Source organism: Mobula birostris, chromosome 2 (genome assembly GCF_030028105.1).
Source record: "Mobula birostris isolate sMobBir1 chromosome 2, sMobBir1.hap1, whole genome shotgun sequence".
Taxonomy (NCBI): domain Eukaryota; kingdom Metazoa; phylum Chordata; class Chondrichthyes; order Myliobatiformes; family Myliobatidae; genus Mobula; species Mobula birostris.
The window spans coordinates 10,403,123-10,409,721 of record NC_092371.1 but is presented as its reverse complement, the minus strand read 5'-3'; the positions used below and the strand labels follow the sequence as shown (position 1 = coordinate 10,409,721).

At 50.2% G+C, this 6,599-nt stretch overlaps 1 protein-coding gene across 6 annotated transcripts in view; it reads left to right on the top strand.

The window, feature by feature from the left end:
* Positions 1-364: 364 nt before the first annotated feature.
* Positions 365-6,599, top strand: part of otud7b (OTU deubiquitinase 7B) — a 29,917-nt gene continuing 23,682 nt past the window's right edge. For 4 of the 6 annotated variants that reach the window (XM_072282731.1, XM_072282740.1, XM_072282686.1 and 1 more), the window contains exon 1: positions 365-565. The gene's annotated coding sequence lies outside the window, so the exon portion shown is untranslated. Of the gene's footprint in view, positions 566-1,127; positions 1,315-6,599 lie in introns of all 6 variants that reach the window. The other 2 variants (XM_072282724.1, XM_072282705.1) reach the window with 1 other exon arrangement.

The window sequence follows — 6,599 nt, the reverse complement described above, 5'->3', positions numbered from 1 at the left end:
ACAGCGTTTCGTTTGGCTGTATCAAGTGTATGGTAGAATGGAATTAAACTTGAACCCGAAGCCTCTGCAGCTTTTTCCGATCCCGGTCCGAGGCCTCTTCATACCAGATGAGATGCAATGAATTCGACTTTGAAATACAGGAAACGTCACGTCTTGGCTCCCTATGATGTTCATCAGATGACGTAAGACCACCAGTCGCGGTTACATCATCCGCTCCGCCGCCGATGATGTCGCCTGACGTTCCTTCCAATCCCTCTTGACTGGGGACCGAGCCCTCCCACCCAGCGCGGTGATTGGTCGGCTTAGTGGCCTCCAGTGTCCAACGTAACCAGGGGCAACCTAGCCGACCATTGGTTGGCGGCGCCCGTCAGTCAGGTTGGGTCCTCCGGTCCAGCAGGTTCGGTTGCACTGGGAGGAGTGAGAGGCCTTGTCGTTGCGGCCGGGACCCGGGGGCTCGGTTTTACGGCCTCGCTGCACCCCTCCCCACCCACCTCTCATTGGCCGGGCGCCGCCTCTCGGGGATGCGTGGCCACTTCTGGAGCGACTGCTGACGGGGGAAGGGAAGGTAAGGCTCGGCGCCCACCCACCCGCCCGCCTCTGCGACGGACTTCCTACCCGCTGGGCCCCAAAAAAAGCCTTGGGCTCAGGTGGACGCGCTACCCCTGGTGGGTATAGGCTCGGCTGTGCCGTAGCTTTTCCCTGTGCCCTTCTGGCACGGGAGGTGGAGGGGGTGGACTGAGTCCCTCTTCTTGGAACCGTCTCCCGGGGGTGCGCTCTTCTTGTGGCTGGACCCAGGGCAAGGATGGCGGAGCACCGGGCTCTTTTCCCCGGCCGCCACTTATTGAGCTGGTTCCTTAGGCCAGCTCTGTCCCCACTCCTCATTCCTTCACAGGAAGCAAACCAGTCAGCGGGTATTCAACCAAGGTTGGCTTCGCGTTCAAACTCCTGTTAAAGTCTAGTGTATGGGAGGACGGGACTTAGTTTTATTAAAGGGCTGATTTCCCTCCACACTATTGCTGTGGTTAGAGAGCAAATGGATTGTGTGGTAATACCAAGCACCGTATTGTTATATAAATTGGGTCTCAACCTTCGGTGTGGGCTCGCATTCTTGCTTTCGTTCACTTTAGCTCTGTGCACCCTCCTGACGAGCCCGGTTTCAAACTTCGCCTACTCTGCAGAACATCGTAGCTCTAGGTGCAACGCCTTGCTTGGTAGAAAAACAGGAAATTCTGAAAATTAGACTGCAGGTCTGACAGCATCGCAGAGAGGGAGATGGGCATCGATCAAAAATCTTCCTGTTCTTTCAGAGTGCCTGTAGGTTTTTGCTATCATACTGCATTTCTTGTGGGTGATAATCTGTTAGTTTACATCACTGTATAACACTGGGGTACAGTACTGGTGGGGACTGGTCTGTCACTGTATAACACTGGGGTACGGTACCGGTGGGGCGGGTCTGTCACTGTATAACACTGGGGTACGGTACCGGTGGGGATGGGTCTGTCACTGTATAACACTGGGGTACGGTACCAGTGGGGACGGGTCTGTCACTGTATAACACTGGGGTACGGTACCGGTGGGGCGGGTCTGTCACTGTATAACACTGGGGTACGGTACCGGTGGGGATGGGTCTATCACTGTATAACACTGGGGTACGTTACCGGTGGGGATGGGTCTATCACTGTATAACACTGGGGTACGTTACCGGTGGGGACGGGTCTATCGCTGTATAACACCGGGGTACAGTACCGGTGGGGACGGGTCTATCGCTGTATAACACCGGGGTACAGTACCGGTGGGGATGGGTCTATCACTGTATAACACTGGGGTACAGTACCTGTGGGGATGGGTCTGTCACTGTATAACACTGGGGTACAGTACCTGTGGGGATGGGTCTGTCACTATATAACACTGGGGTACGGTACCAGTGGGGACGGGTCTGTCACTGTATAACACTGGGGTACGGTACCGGTGGGGCGGGTCTGTCACTGTATAACACTGGGGTACGGTACCGGTGGGGATGGGTCTATCACTGTATAACACTGGGGTACGTTACCGGTGGGGATGGGTCTATCACTGTATAACACTGGGGTACGTTACCGGTGGGGACGGGTCTATCGCTGTATAACACCGGGGTACAGTACCGGTGGGGATGGGTCTATCACTGTATAACACTGGGGTACGTTACCGGTGGGGACGGGTCTATCGCTGTATAACACCGGGGTACAGTACCGGTGGGGATGGGTCTATCACTGTATAACACTGGGGTACGTTACCGGTGGGGATGGGTCTATCACTGTATAACACTGGGGTACGTTACCGGTGGGGACGGGTCTATCGCTGTATAACACCGGGGTACAGTACCGGTGGGGACGGGTCTATCACTGTATAACACCGGGGTACAGTACCGGTGGGGACGGGTCTGTCACTGTATAACACTGGGGTACAGTACCTGTGGGGACGGGTCTATCACTGTATAACACTGGGGTACAGTACCTGTGGGGATGGGTCTGTCACTGTATAACACTGGGGTACAGTACCGGTGGGGATGGGTCTGTCACTGTATAACACTGGGGTACGTTACCGGTGGGGACGGGTCTATCGCTGTATAACACTGGGGTACAGTACCTGTGGGGATGGGTCTGTCACTGTATAACACTGGGGTACAGTACCGGTGGGGATGGGTCTGTCACTGTATAACACTGGGGTACAGTACCGGTAGGGACAGGTCTGTTGCTGTATAACACTGAGCTACAGTACTGATGGGGATGGGTCTGTCACTGTATGACACTGGGGTACGGTACCGGTGGGGATGGGTCTGTCACTGTATGACACCGGGGTACGGTACCGGTGGGGATGGGTCTGTCACTGTATAACACCAGGGTACAGTACCAGTGGGGACGGGTCTGTCAATGTATAACAACGAGGTACAGTACCGGTAGGGACAGGTCTGTTGCTGTATAACACTGAGCTACAGTACTGATGGGAACGGGTCTGTCACTGTATAACACTGGGGTACAGTACCAGTGGTGAAGGGTCTGTCACTATAACTCCTGGGTACAGCACTGGTGGAAGGGGTTTGTGGCTATAAGTGGTTGTCTGTATCTGTACTGCTGGTGACCCAGGCACAGTGTGAGGATCAGCCATGTTTCGTCACGTATGGTGACTGGAGTAACAGTGAGCAGTGAGGCAGCGAAGATCTGATCTTCTTTTCTGTCACCTGCCTGGAATCGTCCTGAACGTTGGCGGGTGCAGGGGGTGGATCGCACCTGCCAATCTCCTCTTGATGCCTGTGCCTGACTTTGATGCTTCTGATCCACCCTGCTGCAGTGTGCGTCGTACCCCATCCCCTGGCTGTGTGGTGAAAGGCGACGCTGGCAGTTGTCAGCAAATGTGTCCGAGCAGAGCCACTGCCTCTGACTCCGCTCTCTGCAGACCGGTACCCCCTGCACCTGTCTCTGTGACCCATGTTGAAGTCACTCAGTCTGGTTGCAAGTTTATTATCAAAATTTAGTATCCTAATTGTTTACCCAATGGCCTGGTGTGGAAACAGCAATGGCCGGGAATGGAAAAGTGTGCAGGAAGTAGTGGTTGCAGACCAGTCCATCATGGGCAAAGCCCTCCCCACATTGAACATATCACCAAGGAGTGCTGCCACAAGAAAGCAGCTTCAAGATCAAGGACCCCCACGTTCCAGGCCATGCTCACTTCTCACTGCTGCCGTTGGGCAGGAGGTACAGGAGACTTAGTCTGGACACCACCAGGTACAGGAACAGTTGCTACCTCAGAACCCTGTGGCTTCACTCACCTCAACACCGAACTGATTCTACAACTGATCGACTCACTTTCAAGTTTTTCATAAATTTTACTGTATTTCTTTTATAAATACCTGCAAGTACATAAATCTCAGGGTAGTGTAATCATATACTTTGAATCTCGATCTTTCAGGCATTTACAGGAAAATGAAGAACTGCAACAGAATTTGTGGAAAAACTATATATAAAAAGACAGACTGACAAACAAGCAATGTGCAAAAGAAAACGAACTGTGCAAATAAAAACTATATCCAGAGAACGTGGCTTGTAAAGAGTCCTTAAAAGTAAATCTGTAGGTTGTGGAATCAGTTCGGAGTTGTGGTGAGTGGAGTTGTCCACGCTGGTTCAGGAGGAGCCTGTTGGTTGTAGGGTAATAACTGTTCCTGAACCTGGTGCTGTGGTACCTCGGGCTTCTCTAAACCGCCTGCCCAGTGGTAGTAGTGAATGGCCTGGAGGGTGGGGGGCCCCGATGATGGATACTGCTCTCTTGTGGTAGTACTCTGTGTAAACGTGCTCATTGGGCATACAGTGCCAATAAAAAGTATTCACCCCACCCCACCCCCGGAAGTTTTATTGTTTTACAAATTGAATCACTGTGGATTTAATTTGGCTTTTTTTTTGACGCTGATCAACAGAAAAGACTTTTGTGTCAAAGTGAAAACTGATCTCTACTGAGTGATCTAAATTAATTACACATACTTGATGGCATAAGTATTCACCCTCTTCAAGTCTCCTTTGGCAGCAAACACAGCCTTGAGTCCATGTGGATCCGTCTCTGTCAGCTTTGCACATCTGGACACTGCAGTTTTTCCCCATTCTTATTTACGAAACTGCTCGAGCTCTGTCAGATTACTTAGGGATCATGAGTGAACAGCCACAAATTCTCAATTGGAATGAGGTCTGGACTCTGACTTGGCCACTCCAGGATATTAACTTCAAACAACAGGAATTCTGCAGATGCTGGAAATTCAAGCAACACACATCAAAGTTGCTGGTGAACGCAGCAGGCCAGGAGGAAGAGGTGCAGTCGACGTTTCAGGCCGAGACCCTTCGTCAGGACTAACTGAAGGAAGAGTGAGTAAGGGATTTGACCCTATGTCAAGACTAACTGAAGGAAGAGTGAGTAAGGGATTTGACCCTTCGTCATGATACAAAAGAGTTTTTTTCCTGTTGATCAGTGTCAAAAAAGCCAAATTAAATTCCACTGTGATTCAATGTTTTAAAGCAATGAAACGTGAAAACTTTTAGGGTGGTGAATACTTGCTATAAATATTTAAAAGGAAGGTTGATCACCTGTTTTTGCTAATGATAGGTTCTTTGTTAGTAAGGGCATCAATAGTAACGTGGAAAAGGCAAGAGAATGGAGTTGAGAGGGATAATAAGTCAGCTGTGATTGAATGGTAGAGCAGGATCCGATAGGCTGAACGGCCTGATTATGTTGCGGAGAGCTTTTGCTGTAATGAACTAGGCCGTCTCCACCTCTGTAGACGTTTTCATTCCCGACCATTGGTGTTTCCATACAAGGCCTTGATGCAACCAGTCAGGATGCTCTCCACTGTGCACCTACAGAAACTTGTTAAAGTTTGTCTGTGAATCTGTTGATTGGGGTTGACTGCCTCTCCATCTTGAAGGCACTGAACAATGTCTGGAGAGTTTTTTTTAAATGGATTTTGCCACTGTGTGTAAACCTGTTGTCAGGTCTCTAATTCCATAGTGATGTTGCTTGACTGACAGCTGCCATGCTGTAAGCTGCCCCACAGTTCAGAAGAATGATGTAGGATCAGGGATGTCCCTTTAGAACAGCTGGGGAATTTCTGTAGCCAGAGGCTGGTGAATCTGTGGAATCCATTGCAATGGATGGCTGTGAAGGCCAGGTTCTTGGGCATATTTAAAGCAGAGGTTGACAGCTTCTTGATTAGTAAGCATGTCAAAGGTTATGTGGAGAAGGCAGGAGAATGGGCTCTATGCCTTTCTGTGAGTCAGTTGAGAAGATCATTAGATTTAAAGATACTTATAATTGGGCCCTTAGCTCTCCATCGTCCTGTGAAATTGATGGTTTGGCTGGAGTTCATCAATGTTTCTGTGACCCATTGCATCCACTGTACGGGAGATTGGCCTGTGCAGCTTCACCAGAGCCCCACTCGCCCGTCTTGCCCATTTCTACCTCTCACAATGGGGATGTAGAGTTGGGCTTTGAGAAGCTCATGTGCATTGAAACATACAGTGAACTGCGTCGTTTTCTTCAACAGCCAGCATAGTCCGAGGATTGTGACAGGCAGCCTGCAAGTGCCACCGTGATTCCAGCACCAACATAGCATGTCCACGACTTCCTAACCTGTGTGTCTTTGGAAAGTGGGAGGAAACTAGAGCTCCTCATTGCCCCCGGTTCTCTCCAGTGTGGCGATGGGTCCTCCTTTGCCTGGCTAAAACCACTTACAAAATTATCCTTGCAGGAAAAAAGTGCCACCCAACGTGTGCCTTGATGGCTGACTTGTATGGAAAGGTGATAAGTCCTCCTCCTGGTGTATGCAGTCAGCCAGAGGGAAGGAACTCTGAGGAAAAAGTTTAAACATTTGTCCTATTTCTGAGTTAAAATGGCTGGAAGTTGGTGTAAAGTTATTTTTACTTTCTGCCAGCCATGAATGAGTCACAGAGTTAATAAAGTGTCTCCTGACAGACAAGGGTACGGATACAGGCTTCAGAATAAGCCTCTGATCACAACTGGGAGCAGGATGTGGTTCATGAGGAGAGCAATTGCACAACCCTGGGGTATTTGTCACTGTATAA